Genomic DNA, 20112 nt, shown 5'->3' with positions numbered 1-20112 from the left:
TCTCGAACCGAAACGTCACCCATTCCTTCTCTCCCGAGATGCTGCCCGACCTGCTGAGTTACTCCAGCAGTTATTTTCTTACACTACAAAGTATATCCTTACTTTAAAATATTGTCAAAAAAACTATAAAGACATGTAGGTTAGTCGAACTATAAATTGCCTGAGCATGTTGGGTAAGGTTTAGAATTTAAGAGTAGTTCATGAGGACGTGGGGTGAAATAAAATTGGGATTAGTGAAAATGAATGAAGAAATGTAGAAACTAGATAACTGCAATTGCTGGTTTATTAAGGAAAAAATGCAAAATGCTGGAGTACCTCAGCAGGTCAGGCAGCATCCCTGGAGAACATGGATAGGCAATATTTTGGGTCAGACCCTTCTCCACACTAGGTCTGAAGATTTGCCCTGACCCAAAACATCACCTATCCATGTTCTGCAGGGATGCTATCTGACCAACTGAGTTACTTCAGCATTTTGTGTCTTTCCTTAGTGAAAATGAATGCATGGTTAGCACAAACTCCTGGGCCAAAGGGCTTGTTTCCATACAGTATTGCTGTTGAACTGAGAAGACTAGCAGATTATTATATGAGATTACAGTGCAGGACTAACCATATGGATCCTGTGATATCAAACCAGTTAATGTTGCACAGAGTGAACATTTATTGCTTTATTAGAATTTCTGCAATTGGGCTTATGATGTAATCTTGTGCAGAAATTAAAGAAAACCACTGAAGTTTCATTTGATACAGTTACTCAGCATGCATCCATTGTTTCAGTATTAGGTGATTTAAAGTTCTATGAAGAGTCCAAATAGTGAGATGTTTTAGGGGAATTTAAGATAGTGGTGTGAAAGGACATCAGGGGTGTAGGGTGCAATAAAAAAATATTTAAAGCCAACTGCTGTTTTTTATGATTCTTTCATAATTATTCCTATGCAATCTGTTTGAAACAACTGATGAAACAGTACATAAATTATTTTGATCAAATTAATTCTTGAATCTTGAGAACAGAAATGAAAGGGTCACATTAACCTGAAAGTAACCAAAAGTAAGTACCCTAGTTGCAGACCAATAAGATTATTGAGACTGGAAGAATATCATAAAAGGATTTTAAAACAAACATGCGAACTTTGAAACCAAAAATTGAAAATAGGAACTAATGTAGGACTTGCAAGCATGGGGTGATGGATAAATAGGGTCTGGTTCATTAAGAAAAAAATACTGAACCTCTGTGGTGATTCAGCAGTATTAATCCTGTATAATATTGCAATATTACAAAATGCTGCAATGGTCTGAAGTATAGCATCAATGAATTTTGCTTAGCGAGAAATTACATTCATCTGTTTTTCATTTTCTTTTGATGCAGCATAATGATTTTCCTGGAAATTGAATTATCTGGTCATTTATTGACAGTGTGGGCCTTTTATTGTCCATAGTTTTCGTGTATTAGCAATAAAATCTGTGTCATCATTTATTTTAGCCCGTATAAGAAGAAAAATACTGCATTTTCTGGCTAGTATTCTAATTGGGCCTTGAGGCTTATCAAAGTTCAGCATCAACTTCATGTCCTACACACAATCACTGCAGCAGGTGTCTGGTTGGTTTTGAATTCCCTGGAGAGGTCGCTTTCTTCCCAGTTAGCAGCTGTGACAGGAGCACTGGTTTGTCACTGTTCCGTTAGGTTTAGGACTAGTCAGGTTGTACAGGTCATAACTGCTTTCCGAGCTTTGCCTGCTCTTGTGAGCTTTCTGTCTTTATTCTTGTGCACATTTATCTATTCTTCTCTCGTACTCTTGTCTGCTCTTTCCACACTCATTAATTGCTGTGCCCTTCTGCCACAAGCCCCTCCCCATGTTGCCCTCCCCATGTAATTGTGGACTTAATTACGATGAAAGGTACTCGTCACTGCTGACCAGGGTGCCTATCTACACTAATCCCATTTGCCTTCAATAGGCCTGTATCCCTCCACTTTCCTCTCTTAAGTACCTGTCCAAATGCCTTTTAAACGATGTGTTTTAAACATCAACTTGGTTTCATTAATTTGGGTTCTTTCACTACAGATGTCTGATCTATGAATTTCTAGTTTTTTTCTATGTTCAACCTTCAATTGATTTTGTGTTTAAGTAATAAACTCTTTTGTATACCCAGCTTGAGAGAAATGTTGTCAAATTAGTATATTCCAATATATTTAGCTATTATAAAATTAAGACTCATCAGTTTCTTGTGTCTTCATTATTCTTTCTGATGAGCTTTAGAAAATATTAAAACACAATGAAAAAAAAATCTGGTCTTTCCAAAGGTACATTTCATATGTTTCCCAACAGTTTTATTTGTATAATGTCCTTTGAGTCAATGTAATTGCTAGTTGCAATTTTAAGAGTCTCAAGGATTTATTTTTTGAACAAAGTATCAGTGTTTTTGAAATTAAGTTGCGATTTAAATTATCAGTAGTGCTCTCTAATTCATTTTTGGCCAAAACCTAGGTTAGAAGTTGAAAATAATGTGAAATATTTAGTTTGGAGGATTGAAGAATAATTGAGATGACATAGTATATTTTAAGGTTGCTTTCGAAATATTTGGGCAATCGCTGCATTTGAACCATCAGAGTTTGGAGAGGGATGGTGGGGGGGTGTGTGGGGAGGAGGGGGAGGGGGGAGGGGGGGAGGGGTAGGTGGGGAGGAGGAGAGGAGGAGAGGAGGAGAGGGTGCTGGATCCATACAGGAGAGGTTTGGGACCGGAACCGCTGGGTGGAAAGCTCTCCTCGCCCAGCAACCCTACAGATCTGTTGTCGAGCGGGGAGTGTCTTGTGGGGCCGTGCCAGGCCCACAAACCCTACCGATCTGTGCACCCGTTGGGCGGGGAGCGTCCCCAGGGCTATGGGCGGGTGAGGGGAGACAGGGAGAAGCCACTGACCTCGGCACCGTTTCTCCTGCAGGCCGGGAACCCTCCCGCAAATGACGATCTTGCGGGCCCAGCAACCCATGGACCCATTGCCGGGCGGGGAGTGTCTCCCGGGTCCGTGGGCGGGAAAGGAGAAATAGGGAAAAGGCACTTACCTGTGCCCGTGCGTGCAGCGGGGAACGGTGGCGACGGCCACCTTGTTGGACCCTCTGCCTCAGCCTCTGGCACCTTGCTGCACCATGGGAGGAAGTTCAGGCGTGAGACACACCGAGACGGGCACCGATCCTCTCGCTGGTCCTCCCAGGGGAGGGGGAGAAAGCGCATTTGTTAAATTGCGCCCCCCTCCCCCATTAGCCGCGACTCCCTGTCCCCCCTCCCTCATTGGCCGTCAATGATGGGTTCCATTGTGACATCATACATCGAACATGGCAAGAAATCGGTTTAATAAAGTAATTTTTAAACTTTAAAATCTCTCTAAAGGTCCGGGGTGGGGGGTAGGGGTGATGGAGCGCATTATTAGTTAAAGGTCCGCGGGCAGGGGGGGGGTGAGCACATTAGTTAAAGGTCCGGAGGGGGTGGGGGTGAGCGCATTAGTTAAAGGTCCGATGGGGGGGGGGGGGGGGGGAGCGCATTAGTTAAAGGTCTGGGGGGGGGGAGCGCATTAGTTAAAGGTCGGGGGGGGGGGGGGAGAGCGCATTAGTTAGTCGGGGGGGGGGGGGGGTGGCGGGGAAGCGCATTAATTAAAGATCTGGGGATCCCTGGTTAGTTGAATGTTGATCTAATTTATATGTTAGGTGTTAATTGTACAGGCTTTCAAATGTCCAGAGTTGTTAAATCATTACAAGTTCAATATAAGCGGATAATAAGAAAATATTGTAAGTGTTGGAGATGTACTTCCACCCCTAAAATCCCTTTCACTAAATCTTGTAATTGAAAATGTGGTTTGTTAGCCTCAGCATATATCCTCTGGCAATCCTTCATGATATTTGGATGCCTGTATATTTGGAGAAAATCAGTCAATTGCAGTTAATGTTAGCAATTAACAGTATACTTTTAAATGCTTGAATTTAATGTTAATCATATGTCATTTTTGACCATGCATGCTGCCCTAGGACACAGATTCAGCTCTGGGCACAGCTCTAAATCTCGTTTTTGCAATTTCCCTGGTTTATTGCACTGTTCGTCCTCCTGTCTGGGTCCCAGAACATAATTTTGTGCAAAGTTACCTAGAACACGGATTCTTGCACTTTATGAATGACTCCAGTAGATGCACCTTCCATTTACATCTCTACCTCTTGCTTTATGTTGACTTTGTCATGCGTGAAGCACAAAATGATTTCATTGGTCTGAAGTCATTTTTTCAATTCTTACCAGTTGCATTGATTTTTCCACCTTTTTTGCCTGGTGGATTTAAGTGCCCAAGTATAATTCCTCCAAATGTCATGTCTCCAAATGAACCACACTGACCTTCCTTTTTAATTTTCCATAATTTTAAATTTGTGCCTTTAAATTATTATTACTTCATCATATTGTAAGTTAACACCGGGTTAATGCTTTGAATTGATCAGATTGTCATACTGTTCTCCATGTCTATCTGCACTTTTCTATGTACAAGACATTTTCTATGAACAAGAGCCTTCTCTGCCACAAATGTTGAAGCTATTTGTGAAGCGATTAGATTCCTAATTATGAAAGGGCATGGGGTACAATTCAGGCCAGTAATAGGATATTGCTAAGTATTGGTCAGTATTTCCCTGCAAGACTTTGATGTGACCACACCGGTTATGAGCACAGAAAAGGAAGGATATATTTCTTTTGGAAGCAGTCCAGAGAAGGTTGCTTCCTGACATGAAGGGAATCTTTGGAAAGCAACAGTTGGCTGATATCAAAGTCTAGAGGTAGGGCTATGGTCCAGGATAAGTGATCAATCATTTAAGATTGAAGTTAGAACTCTTTTCAGGGTTGTGAATCTTGCAATTTCCCACGCAACAAAATCTGGATGCTGAATCATTAAGTATATTCAAGGCTGAGACATCCTTAAATTACAGGAGGGCTTTGAGGGAATTAAGAGTTATGGGGATCTGGCAAGAATATGGAAGAGAGACCAAGACCACAAGTCATGATCGTGTTGAATGAAGCAGCAGGCTCATGGGGTTGTCTGTTCTGTCATTTGTTCATGGTCTTGAAGTGGCTGGAGGTGCAATTGCTTGGGTGGCCTCATTCATCAGTCCACTGCTTCTTGGTGTGGGACCCCACACCAGAAAACTAGCAAATATCATAGAAAATGGCAGTGTGATGGAAAAAGGATTGCCCTTGTGTGGTGGGATTGAATGTAGAGTGCTAGGATAACATGAGGTGAAACAGAATGGAGAAATGAGGGACTGCAGATACTGGAATCTGGAGCAAAATAAAACTGCTGGAAGAACTGATGTCTGATCTCTTTTGCCCTATTTTATGCTTTATGTCAAACTGAAAATTAGCATGTCTAGCAGTTGCTAGTTGTTACTTGTGTGGTTGTACGGGCCTGATGACTGAAGAGGCATAGAGGTTTATTTTATTTCTCCCATCGTAGATACCATCCATGTTCTGTCTTGAATAAGGCCATTGTGATCTGGAAAATGTCAGAATTGGAAACAAATCTTTGATTTCTTACAGTAGTTCTTCAGTCAACAAAGGGCCAGGCAGCATCTGTGGAGAGAAATATACAAACAATGGTTCGGGTTGGGACCCTTCTTCAGACTCCAGCATCTGCAATCTCTTTTGTGTAGGAAGGAACTGCAGATGTTGGTTTACACCGAAGATAGACACAAAATGCTGGAATAACTCACTGGGACAGGCAGCATCTCTGTAGAGAAGGAATGGGTGACGTTTCAGGTCGAGACCCTTCTTCAAAATAGAGCAGCTGGAAGAACTCTGAGAACGCAGCAGGTCATGCAGTGTTTGAAGGGAAATGGACAATTGACATTTCAGGTGGAGACCTTTTCTTCGGGTCTGATTAAAGCAATTGATAGAAGGCAGATGAAAGGAGAAGGAAACAAAATTCAACAGCGGGTGACTGAAAATGTCATGAAGCAGAAAATAATTTTTAAATTACTTGAACAGTGACCTGCAGATCTGTATACTAGTCCTGTAAGGTGATAGATTAGCTGAGGAAGAGCCCTAGTGATTGTTGCGCACATAAACTGCCTTCCTGTGTCATGAACTTCCATTGATTTCTACAAAAGGTTTAATTGGATACCGAGGTCAATTTGGCTGATAAGGTATTCTGAAACTTTTGAAAAGAATACAGACACTTTTTAGAAAATAGTATCAACTGAAAATATTTTATTAAACATTCTGTGTTTTAAAAAAAAAAGTGTGAATCTCCCTTTTTAGATTCTTCACCAGTAGATGCTCCAATGGAAATGGTGTAGAATAAAAGCACAATCCTGTTTCTTTTGGGGGCTCAGTTGGAAAATATTGGCTGTGCTTAAATCCTAAAACTTCTGGGGACATGAGCTGAGAAATGCTGGTACTTTCATGTGCAGCTGCTGGCAAAACGTGGTCACTTATATCAGAACCAGAATGTAAGCAGCATGTTCTGGAGCCTGTCAGATCAAAGCACATCCACGTTACCAAATATTTAAATAATTTTCATCAGTAACTCAATTCTGATCATTAACCTTTCATTTTCAACCGTTTATTCTGATCAGTAGTTTCTCTGTAATATAATGTGGCTTTGAGTACATTAATATAGTTGATTTTTGAATGTTTTGTTAATATAGTGTGTTAATCCATTGTCAGTTTGCTTGAGACACAGATCTGTTTAATGTTTTCATCGTTGTTAATATCAATGCATTAGCCTTCCTGAGATAATGTGCAACTATATTAAATGTGTATTGCTTGCCTTGCGCACGGTGAATATGTTACAAGGATGAGACAAGTACTTCACTATTATCAACGCATTTATTAATATGCACAACATGACCATTTCCAATGGAAGGTTATTAGTTTGATGTTTTGTATCCTCCAGTGAATGAAATGATGTGTGATTATGAAGTCATCAGGCATGGACCAGTAAGACTCGTGAGACCCTCCCCCTTTCTGAGTTCCTCGGGGTGCCATTGATTGGTGACCATGTGTTTGTGCCCGATAGACTGTGAAATGGTGTGTTGCTGCACGGCTGTGTTGCACCTGCGCCCCTTGGAGGTGATTGATTGGTTTGGTCATGTGGAATGTTCCCATCTGGTCTGCTGTAATTTTTTTTTTCATTGTCAGTGAATAGCTTGTGTTGGCTGGAGGATCGTAACAGTGTGCTGCTCCAAAGGCAAACATTATTTTTCCCGGAAATGAAGGATTATAACATCCTAAGCTTGCATTATTTTTCATGGCAAATATGGGAAAAGTAATTTTGATGTCTAGGAATGATTTAAAAAAATTTAAAACAACTAAAATCTTGTGATCTGAGGAATTGCTAAAGTTGCATTTTAGATGCTCATGTTACCATGGTGCAAATTGAATCTTATTTTATTACTTTGCAATGAGCACCTATGGAGAGAAGATGCATGCAGCATTCTCTTGATCTGAAAGGTTTTCCACCTCCCTTAAGGATTTTTTTTTTTTAATTGAGCTTTCTATCTGTATTTCTTGTTTTATATTGCTTAATCCTGGACCTTTCTCATAATGGATCTATTCATTCCACCTAATGACTAATTACATATCAGAGCACATCAGCAGTAGCATTCATCATGGTAGAATGTAATAATCAATGACATTTCAACAAAGGGAAAAAATAAATATGCAAATAAGGACTCATTAACATTTGCATGAGCAGTTTGAATAATCACGTTGCTGACAAGACTGTAATTAACAGAAATTGATGCTGAGTTCAGGATTCGATAGTGTGTTTTCTCAGCATTTTATTGTTGTCACTGCGGGAGCTGAAATGCAGTTCAGCTCTAGTTGTAGGCTCCAGATACGCTTGATGTGAGGTCTACTGTCAGGTACAATAGGCTTCTGGGAGTTCTTAATTCTATCTTTGACCTGCACATAATGGATATAATGTTTTTTTTGAATTAGAGATATTGATATTAATTGCAATTTTCTAATTAAAAATATTAATCAAGAATCTTCTATTCTGATGTTGGTTAATCTGGATTGTGCAAAGGGTTTACATGTAAATTGATTTAATGTGGTCAATTAAAATTGTATACATGCAAAACATAGTTTGGTATGAACTCTTAGAAATTCACTTGTGCTACTTAAGTTTTGGTTGTGAAACTCCAGACTCCCACCAGATAATTGTATAATCCTCTTGGGGAATATTTAATATGCGTAATGTGTTGCATGCAACTTTTAAATACATGAACCCACTCACTGGAAAATGAAGTTTGTTGCATTGCTATCCTTTTCAGCCAACATTGTTGTCTGTTGTTTAAAAAATAGCAAATTTCACTAGTTGCGCTGTTATTCCTTGACTGCAAATAAATCTGGCATGGTTTTGCATTGACCCATTTACAGCTGAGTCTGGTTTTCCTGGAACTGTGTGTATTCAGAGTTCACCATCTGCATTTTTACCTAGCTCCCTCCTGCATTACTACCACTGTCCTGTTTCCTGTTTTTTTTTGCCACAGATATTAAGAAAATGTATAAAACACAATACTGTCAGTTTTTTGGATGGTTGCAAGTGCTGATTATAACAAGTTTGAGGAATTTTCTTTGAATGTGCATCCTTGCCATCTGGCTCAACATGGAACATTAACTTGACACAGATAATGGATTGTTATGAGTGGATATAATTTTGCCTCTAGCTTCATGATAATTCATTATGTTTGGATATGGGATAATATATGCAGATGGTGTAGAACAGAATTTCCTTTTTCTCCCACAATCGCGAGTTAAGTTTGTTTACAGCATAATGTGAAAACTTTATAACTGCTATTTTAAAAAATAATTGTTTTGACATTATGAACCTTATTATAAACAGTTGTATGATTTCTTGTGGTTTAAATTGGATCAATAAAATCTGTTTGAGAAGTACAAACTGATGTTGCATATTTTTTGTTCAAATAACTTTAATATAAATTCTGCTGTGTTATTCTCACAATGAACATCCATAGAGGCGGTGTAAGAAAATAACTGCAGATGCTGGTACAAATCGAAGGTATATATTCACAAAATGCTGGAGTAACTTAGCAGGTCAGGCAGCATCTCAGGAGAGAAGGAATGGGCGAGACCCTTTCGGGTCGAGACCCTTCTTCAGACATTTAACCTTGTGGATAACCAGCATTCTCACGATGAACAACCAAGCTTCATCCTTTATAGGCAAGACTACTTTAGTTTAGTTTAGAGAAACAGTGCGGAAAAAGGTCCTTCGGTCTACCGATTCCGCACCAACCAGCGATACCTGCACATTAACACTATTCTACATAGTAGGGACAATTTACAATTTAACCAATCCAATTAAACTACAAACCTGTACGTCTAGAGTGTGGGAGGAAACGGGAGCTCCCGAGGAAAACCCACACGGTCACTTGGAACATACCAGCTCCGTTCAGACAGCGCTCATTAGTCAGGATTGAACATGGCTCTCTGGCGCTGTAAGGCAGCTCTACCGCTATGCCACCTTACCACACGGTCCTGTTGACATTCCTTTCTTACATTAATCTTGCATACATTTGCCTTCAAGTCATTTATATATCTTTGTAAAATGTTGCGGGTCCAGGACTGGTCCCCATAACACCACCATGCTAACCAGAGAACAGGGTGGTGGATGACTGGAGAGATTCAGAGAGAGAATTTCAAATCGTGGGGTCAAGCAGTAAAAAGCATGATTACTGGCAGCTGAGCTGGGGATATGTCAGGAGGTGACGATGCAGATTTGAAAAAAAACGAATGCTGAAAATGCTGTGAGTCGGGCAACATCTGGAGAGAGAGAGAAATATTGATACCCTGCACCGACTGAGAGTTTGAAGAGGAGATGGCCAGCATAAAGGGGGGAGGGGTGAAACAAGAGTTGGCAGGGGTTAGGTTGCGCAAGAGTTGATGGATAGATGGAGCCTGGTTGGGGAGGGAAGGGTGGAAATAATTATATTGGTTGAGGTGATTAGTAGCAACATGGAAATCGGGGGGGGGGGGGGAGGGAATGATGCATGTTATGCGTTGGTGTATGGCATAATGTTAGATAAGATGAAATTTGTATAGCAGTTAGGAGAACAGAACAAACATTGAAGCAAATAAATCTGGGGATCATGTGGGGTAATGTTTTGATTGGAGATTTAAATTGGACTTTATGGAGTTGGGGTTTGGGAGCCATGGTGTTGGTATGAACTGGTTTCTGCAAATGAGTCATGAAAGGTTGGGGTCAGATTCCAACAGTTGTAGGCAGATTGCTGAGATTAGTGGCAGGAAAATACATTTATATTGGTCTTCCTAATATTTATCTGTGGGAAATTTATGCTCATCTAATAGATTTCAAATCTGAGAGTTTGGAATGGTTGCACGAAGTGAGTTGGGACTGAGTATTGTCACTGTACTTGTGGGATTTACTGTGGAAAGATGTTGGGGACAGCAGACATAAGAAAAGAACCCAATATTTGGGAGCTCTCAGTGATAATGTGGGGGCAAGAGCAGCAATTCCGGATAATTCTGTGGCTATAAGTTGCTAGAGAAAAATGAAAATGAAGATATGTGTTTTCTCACTCAGCAGTGTTATGCAGGAAAGTTTTGGAGGGAAATAATGTGGGTGATTGTAGGCAAAATGAAGGAGGAAAAGGCCCAGGGTGAAAATGAATGTAGGAAACATCAGTATAATTGGAATTGGAATTGAAACAACTTGCAAAATATGCTGTGCCAATTGAAATGTTGACGACTATGTTAATGGATTTTTTCTAGTAAGAATGTGTAGGCATATAATGCAATTTGTGTAAATAGTTTTGATACAGATCCACTGGTGTGAAATTGAATTCTAAAATTGGCTTGTAGGGGTGAATGGTTATACTTATGTTCTTTTCAGATGCTGCAGATTTGTTCGTGGAGACTGTGGAGCCACTTGCTTATCACTGTTTTTGTTGAACTCATGCTTTTAATTACTTTTTTCAAATAGCAATACCCTGCAGGGTAACCATGCTTTATTTTTTGTCAATAGGTGGCATTTTCTGTACAATTGCCGAATCAATGTGAAGCATGGCATGGGCCTAGTTTTCTTCTATCGATGAGTAGTATGACTCATGTTGTTGCTCGCTCTTTGCGATAACATTGGTACCATTGAAATACTTTAAGTGTGATGCAAATAGAGTCTTACAGTGTAGAAACAGGCCCTTCAGCCCAATTTTCCAACACCGACCAACATGTCCCACCTACACTAGTCCAACCTGCCTGCATTTGGCCCATATCCCTCTAAACCTGTCCTATCCATATACCTGTCTAAATGTTTCTTAAACGTTGCGATATTACCTGCCTGAACCACTTCGTTCCATACACCTACCACCCTTTCGATGAAAAAGTTACCCTTCGGGTTCCTATTAAATGTTCCCTGTCACTTTAAAGCCATGTCCACTGGTTCTCAATTGCCCTACTCTGGGCAAGAGACTGTGCTTCTACCCAATGTGCAAAAATTCTTTTTGACCACCCTAGCTACCAGAGATGCCACTTTTAACAAACTGTGTACCTGTACTCCTAGATCCCTCTGATCTACAACACTCCCCAGAGCCTTATTATTTACTGTGTAGGTTCTGCCAATGTTATTGCTCCCAAAATGCAGCGCCTCACATTTATTTGTGTTACCATTCCTCAGCCCACCTGCCCAACTGATCAAGATCCTACTGCAATTTTTGACAATCATCTTCACTATCTACAATACCATCCACTTTTGTGTCATGAAATTATTTTATTTAAAAAAAAGCAATTTTCCCCCACAAATTTAAATGCATAAATTCTGAGATGCTGCTTGAACTATAATCTGCATGGTCATTGCAATGTTGAGAAGTCGAGTACTGTCCTAGGTTGCAAATAAATGCATTGGCGCTCACCGTATAGATGAAGTATGGCAAGAAAACACCAATAGTAACTGTACTATGTGAACAGTTGGGATTGGCATTTCATGTGTATGATGCCCCATGCAATATGTGCCTGTGGTGTAGTATAAATATCGATTGTGATTGCATATGTGCTGGGCTGTGCAATCAAGCTGTTGGCAACACACGAGTTTTTGAAATTTGAGGAAAAAATGAGCAGTATGTGTCAAGTCAAGTCAATTTTATTTGTATGGCACATTTAAAAACAACCCACGTTGACCAAAGTGCTGTGCATCAGTTCTGGCACACAAACATAACAGCACATACATAAACAATTCACAGCGCCCCCTTAGAGGGCCTCAAACGCTAGGGAGTAGAAATAGGTTTTGAGCCTGGACTTAAAGGAGTCGATGGAGGGGGAAGTTCTGATGGGGAGAGGGAGGCTGTTCCACAGTCTAGGAGCTGCAACCGCGAAGAGCGCGGTCACCCCTGAGCTTAAGCCTAGACCGCGGGATAGTGAGTAGCCCTAAGTCGGCCGACCTGAGGGACCTGGAGTTTACTAACTGATTGTTCATTAACAATCAAGTACATACTGATTTTGCACATTGGCTCATCCTATTATTGCAGTTTACTTAAAAATGCTAATGCAAAGGTAATATTAGCAATTCAAAATTAAAATCAAGATAATTGCATGTACTGTGAGCATTGATTGTTATTGGCATCAGAATCATTTGGTGGGGTGGAGTTTATAGGTGATCATCTAAAGGTTAGGTTGAAATAGTGATTGTGGTTGAAAACTTGTTTTGTCATTGATCTCTGCAGGGATCCTTTAGTTTATTGTTAATGCTGTACGTTGTACTTGTTATTTTCCCCTGCTCTGCTTTCCCATTGTTCATGGCTGAATGAGTAATTTGGCACGGAATGGAGGGTTGATTCGTCCAGCAGCTGTGGTTTTTGGCAAAAGGCAGTTAACATCTTCGCTATAGATAGAAGTAGGGTTGGAATATTTTTGGGAATGAAAGTAAAATTGCAGAATGGATAAATTGTGTGACTCTTTCATCCAGAAACCTTTGTCCAATTTACCACTAGGGTAGTGATTAGATATTTGAAGATAGACACAAAAAGCTGGAGCAACTCAGCTTTGTTTCAGGGAAAGCTCAGTAAATAGAAGATCGCACAGTTTGGCAACAGAAACCAAAACTATCCAATGGATCATAAACACAAGATAGACACATAAAGCTGGAGTAACTCAGCAGGACAGGCAGCATCTCTGGAGAGAAGGAATGGGTGACGTTTCGGGTCAAGACACTTCTTCAGACTCACAAACACAAGGGCTGTTTGGCTAATCACCCTGTTTCTGTGCTCTATATTTGATGCAAAGCTCTAGTCATTAAGCTATTTTAGCCATTTGTGTGATCCAGTAGTTAGAAAAGGTGAATAGTTGACTGCAGTGGGAGGCAGTCGTTGGACTTGTGCAATACTAGGTGGCAATTGAGAGCAAGCCACCTTGCTTACCTCTGGTTTCTCATCCTCCAGAACACCCGAGACCAATTATGGCACGCTAATCTTCTGGGTGATAGCAATTAAATCAAACAGAACCCAGCTTCTGATGTGTGGGGTTCAAATGAGTACTGAATTCAGGTCAGTTTTCTCATTTTGACTGAGAAATGCAGTATGTTATTTTAAAGAAGATTTTGGGTCTATTTGCAAATTTCTGGCAAAAGCTTATCTGAATGAAGCCATTATTTTTGTCCATGGGGTTTTCCCCCGCCGCTTTGCCCTCTGCTTCCTTAAACAGTTGGTTCAACATTTGTGTCATTATTTGCTTCCATTTTGCAACAAAAGCATTTATTATATTTATCTCAAATCAATTAACAATGGAATGTTGCTTTTTCGCTAGGTTTGCATACCGAGTTTATGGAATTGTAGTTTTATCTGCTTACTGGGCATTGAATACTTCACAGGCCAGTTGTAATTATGCTAGAATGTTCCATTTACAACAGTTCAAATCTATCATATAATTTGTTAAAATTGCAAGTGCTCATTTTGCCTAATTAGCTAAATTATTAATCAGACGAAGCCTAATGATTTTACCTCACAGTGGTGGGATTTGGAACCCCAATTGCTGTTTTTAGGACTACATCAGTTGCAACCTGTACACTGCCACTGGGATTTTTACATTTGTAACAGATGAAGAATTTTCTGAAAGCACCACTTGAACACGGAATCGTTCCTTGTGGAGTATTTTACTTACCACCAGAGGGCTTGCACAAATACTTCACAAAATAAGATTTTCAGTTGCATGATCAAAGCAGGAATAAAGGGTTTTTAAAGGATCAGGCCAGAAAATGTAATTGACGCCAAAGAACAGAGCAGCTATTGTTTTATTGAATGACTGAGACCGTTCACGGAACTGTTAAGTCCTCAAATTATATAAGCTATTTATACAATAATTTGACTTTATAACATTTTGAAATCAAATTTTTAATCAGTATTACTACAGACAAAGAACACCAATGAATAACCAGATGGGTAATTTGAACTCATTTTTCAGGAAATGGGGAGAAATAGTTTTTAGAAGAAACACATTTGACAAAAGGAACAATCTACTTTTATTTAATACTTTGAAGTTTTTAAACTTACATCATAAAGTTCAAGGACCATTAGAACTTGAAAGTGTAATACAAATATAAAACGTACCATCAGTTTGTAAAAACTATAAAATGAATCTCTAAATTCAAAGCTGCAAATAAAATCCTCAGTTAAATCAGTTTTTGCAGGCCATACAACCACTGGCACACTTAAAACACTGGCTAAACAAGGCGACCTTTGTGCACTTTTAACTTTTTTTAAACTATAAAAACTAATCCCAAAGGATTCAATCGAACTTCCTTTTTTTTGTCAGGATTTCCCCAAGTTCTGCATTATAAATATACCATTCTCTCAGTCCATTTTCCATATATGGAGCAGTTTGCAATATTTTGAACATCTGTTTCTGTAAATAGGTATCCCAGTGATTAAAAAAAGGCCACAAGGACTCAAATCTGATGAGAGAGATTCAATTTATTAGCAGCAGGAAACCCACAAATAAAGATAACACATGCAAGATTACATGCAAGATCTTGGAACCTGGAAGCTGGAAATGGCCAATTGCTTGAAAAGTCAGATGCCAAGTAAGGGTTGAAATATTTCTCTTTCCTCCAGAAATAATTCTATTTTAAAGAATGAATCATAGAAATGTGTCCTTGCCAGCAAACAAAACATAGCTCAGATTCCGGTTAGTTTATTATATACTCCAGAGTGCAACAAAATTCCTTGTTGACAAGAATCTTAGAGTAAACAGTATACATATAATAACAAATACAATGAATGCAAAACAGCAACATTGTGTAAGATTGCTGTGCAAAAACAGACTTGTGCAAAAGAATATAAAAATACAATAACTGAGTAACCAAATGATTTAGAATGAACAGTAAAAGCACATGGCAGATGCTCCAAGAATGGGATGTGAAAGATTTTTTTTGTTTAGTTTAAGGATACAGCGCAGAAACAGGCCCTTCAGCCCACTGAGTCCACACCGACCAGCGATCCCCGCACACTAACACTATCCTACACACACTAGGAACAATTTACACACACACCAATTAACCTACAAACCTGTACGTCTTTGGAGTGTGGAAGTAAACCGAAGATCTCGGAGAAAACCCATGCAGGTCACGGGGAGAACGTACAAACTCCGTACAGACAACACCAGTAGTCGGGATCGAACCCGGGTCTCCGGCGCTGCAAGTGCTGTAAAGCAGCAACTCTACTGCTGCGCCACCGTGGCTGCCCAAATTGGTTCAAGAGTTTGATAGAAGTGGAGAAGAAACTGATCTAAGTCTTTCAAGCAGTTCAAGAGAGATTGCATCCTCCGCAGACCTAGTATTCCTCTACTCGAATTGCAGGGGGTTCAACACATGAAAATCTATACAAATTGTTGAAAGGAAGGAATGGAAGGAAACGGAGGGAATGATTTAAATGTAAGTGGATAGCATACTTTTTTGCTTTTCTATTTCCGAGATGCATAACTAAAAAAAAATCATGAATATTTAAAAGATCTCTCGCCACTCCTTTCTCACTATAAAGATGCAAGAAATACTTTTCATGCAATTTTCTATTATATATAATTTCCTGCATATCTACACACCATTCCTCCAAAATTCTCCACCAAAACAACCCAGCTTAAAAGAACCGACAAAACAAATAAACAAAATCAAGTCAAGTCAAGTCAATTTTATTTGTATAGCACATTTAAAAACAACCCACGTTGACCAAAGTGCTGTACATCTGATTAGGTACTAAGGAAAAAAAAATGAAACATACAGTAGCACACAAACATAACAGCACATACAAAACAGTTCACAGCGCCTCCTCAATGGGCCTCAAACGCTAGGGAGTAGAAATAGGTTTTGAGCTTGGACTTAAAGGAGTCGATGGAGGGGGCAGTTCTGATGGGGAGAGGGATGCTGTTCCACAGTCTAGGAGCTGCAACCGCAAAAGCGCGATCACCCCTGAGCTTAAGCCTAGACCGCGGGATAGTGAATAGCCCCAAGTCGGCCGACCTGAGGGACCTGGAGTTAGAGAGGTGGGTTAGAAGATTTTTGATGTAGATGGGGGAATGTCTATTTAGGGCTTTATATGTGAATAGGAGTAGCTTGAAGTTGATTCTGTACCGTACAGGGAACCATTGGAGAGAGGCCAGAATCGGCGTGATGTGGTCCCTTTTTCGGGTACCCGTCAGGAGTCTCGCTGCGGCGTTTTGGACCAGTTGCAGGCAGGACAGGGATGATTGGCTGATCCCAGTGTATAGGGAGTTGCAGTAGTCTAGGCGGGAGGAAATGAAAGCATGAATGATTTTTTCAGTGTCATCGAATTGGAGGAAAGGTTTGATTTTAGCTATGGTACGAAGTTGGAAGAAGCTGGCTTTTACCACAGCGTTGACTTGCTTGTCAAACTTTAATGCAGAGTCAAATATCACGCCGAGGTTTTTGACATGCGGTTTGACTAGGCAGGATAGGCTTCCAAGACTGCCTGTTATCGATTTGATCGAGTCGGGGGGGCCGAATAGGATGACCTCAGACTTGCTCAAAATGAGCCGTTTATGATAGTATTTGTCTAAAATTAGCTATTTTAATTTAAACCATGAACAATGTGATACATACCTATTAGAACATAAATATTCGAGGCCATCATTATGCAAGGCAGCAAGGTATAAATAGAACTTAAATTCAGAATTCAAACGGAGATATTTAAGCATTTAGAATTCATATTAGCGTCACTTAAACCAATGAAGCTAAATTCATAATATAATTATACTGATACCGCAATTTTCAAAACTGCTTCTCGATCATAATAGAAATTTATATTTCCATAGTAGTTTCAATGAAATATAGACAATAGATAATAGACAATAGGTGCAGGAGTAGGCCATTCAGCCCTTCGAGCCAGCACCGCCATTCAATGCGATCATGGCTGATCACTCTCAATCAGTACCCCGTTCCTGCCTTCTCCCCATACCCCCTCACTCCGCTATCCTTAAGAGCTCTATCCAGCTCTCTCTTGAAAGCATCCAACGAACTGGCCTCCACTGCCTTCTGAGGCAGAGAATTCCACACCTTCACCACTCCCTGACTGAAAAAGTTCTTCCTCATCTCCGTTCTAAATGGCCTACCCCTTATTCTTAAACTGTGGCCCCTTGTTCTGGACTCCCCCAACATTGGGAACATGTTTCCTGCCTCTAATGTGTCCAATCCCCTAATTATCTTATATGTTTCAATAAGATCCCCCCTCATCCTTCTAAATTCCAGTGTATACAAGCCTAATTGCTCCAGCCTTTCAACATAAGACAGTCCCGCCATTCCGGGAATTAACTTAGTGAACCTACGCTGCACGCCCTCAATAGCAAGAATATCCTTCCTCAAATTTGGAGACCAAAACTGCACACAGTACTCCAGGTGCGGTCTCACCAGGGCCCGGTACAACTGTAGAAGGACCTCTTTGCTCCTATACTCAACTCCTCTTGTTACGAAGGTCAACATTCCATTGGCTTTCTTCACTGCCTGCTGTACCTGCATGCTTCCTTTCAGTGACTGATGCACTAGGACACCCAGATCTCGTTGAACATCCCCTCTTCCTAACTTGACACCATTCAGATAATAATCTGCCTTTCTATTCTTACTTCCAGTTACTCCAGCATTTTGTGAATAAATGGAAACATGCCCTTCAGCCCACCGAGTCCATGCCGACCAGGGATAACCCTGTACTCTTGCACTATCCTCCACACTAGGGACAGTTTACAAGAAGAATATTGAATGCATGCACAGAGAGTGAAAACTTGCATTGGGTAGGTTAATGAGGATGAGAAGCCTCATGGAAATTTAAGGAAAAAGAGCATGAGAAATTTAAACCCAAGACATTGACGCAAAGAACGAAAATGGGAGTGAAAGGCAAATTAAACTAAATATGACTTAGGGTACAAACAGCAGAGTTTATCGTATGCTCCAGTTTACACAGGGTCGACGGTACGAGACTAGTGAAACACTCAAGTCTAGAAGTGTCAAAAGCAAGGATGTAAATTTCAGCAAGTTTGAACATGGTTAGTAGGCACAGTGATAAAGATTGGTCAGAAACTGAACGCAAGGATTAAAGGATACTGATGAAGACAGTTTGCAATCACCAGAGAGCAAAGTGAAGTCGGTGGTCTGTGAATGAAGGCAAGGTAACAGGCGGGGGAGGGGAGGTGGGTCAAAGATAATAGGATGGGAGGACATGTTTGCCATTTAGTACTGGGCATTGGGTCAATAGTGCAGCCAGAACTCGAGGGCCTCAAACGCTAGGGAGTAGAAATAGGTTTTGAGCCTGGACTTAAAGGAGTCGATGGAGGGGGAAGTTCTGATGGGGAGAGGGAGGCTGTTCCACAGTCTAGGAGCTGCAACCGCGAAGAGCGCGGTCACCCCTGAGCTTAAGCCTAGACCGCGGGATAGTGAGTAGCCCTAAGTCGGCCGACCTGAGGGACCTGGAGTTTACTAACTGATTGTTCATTAACAATCAAGTACATACTGATTTTGCACATTGGCTCATCCTATTATTGCAGTTTACTTAAAAATGCTAATGCAAAGGTAATATTAGCAATTCAAAATTAAAATCAAGATAATTGCATGTACTGTGAGCATTGATTGTCATTGGCATCAGAATCATTTGGTGGGGTGGAGTTTATAGGTGATCATCTAAAGGTTAGGTTGAAATAGTGATTGTGGTTGAAAACTTGTTTTGTCATTGATCTCTGCAGGGATCCTTTAGTTTATTGTTAATGCTGTACGTTGTACTTGTTATTTTCCCCTGCTCTGCTTTCCCATTGTTCATGGCTGAATGAGTAATTTGGCACGGAATGGAGGGTTGATTCGTCCAGCAGCTGTGGTTTTTGGCAAAAGGCAGTTAACATCTTCGCTATAGATAGAAGTAGGGTTGGAATATTTTTGGGAATGAAAGTAAAATTGCAGAATGGATAAATTGTGTGACTCTTTCATCCAGAAACCTTTGTCCAATTTACCACTAGGGTAGTGATTAGATATTTGAAGATAGACACAAAAAGCTGGAGCAACTCAGCTTTGTTTCAGGGAAAGCTCAGTAAATAGAAGATCGCACAGTTTGGCAACAGAAACCAAAACTATCCAATGGATCATAAACACAAGATAGACACATAAAGCTGGAGTAACTCAGCAGGACAGGCAGCATCTCTGGAGAGAAGGAATGGGTGACGTTTCGGGTCAAGACACTTCTTCAGACTCACAAACACAAGGGCTGTTTGGCTAATCACCCTGTTTCTGTGCTCTATATTTGATGCAAAGCTCTAGTCATTAAGCTATTTTAGCCATTTGTGTGATCCAGTAGTTAGAAAAGGTGAATAGTTGACTGCAGTGGGAGGCAGTCGTTGGACTTGTGCAATACTAGGTGGCAATTGAGAGCAAGCCACCTTGCTTACCTCTGGTTTCTCATCCTCCAGAACACCCGAGACCAATTATGGCACGCTAATCTTCTGGGTGATAGCAATTAAATCAAACAGAACCCAGCTTCTGATGTGTGGGGTTCAAATGAGTACTGAATTCAGGTCAGTTTTCTCATTTTGACTGAGAAATGCAGTATGTTATTTTAAAGAAGATTTTGGGTCTATTTGCAAATT

The 20112-nt window shown here is 40.4% G+C and overlaps 1 protein-coding gene across 8 annotated transcripts in view; it reads left to right on the top strand.

Annotated features, from left to right (window-relative positions):
- tcf12 (transcription factor 12) overlaps positions 1-20112 on the top strand; it is a 178271-nt gene that overhangs the window by 50397 nt on the left and 107762 nt on the right. The gene's annotated exons all lie outside the window — the stretch shown is intronic.

Source organism: Rhinoraja longicauda, chromosome 33 (assembly GCF_053455715.1).
Source record: "Rhinoraja longicauda isolate Sanriku21f chromosome 33, sRhiLon1.1, whole genome shotgun sequence".
NCBI lineage: Eukaryota > Metazoa > Chordata > Chondrichthyes > Rajiformes > Arhynchobatidae > Rhinoraja > Rhinoraja longicauda.
Note: the sequence above shows the minus strand (reverse complement) of the source record. Positions and strands in the feature narration are given on the sequence as shown.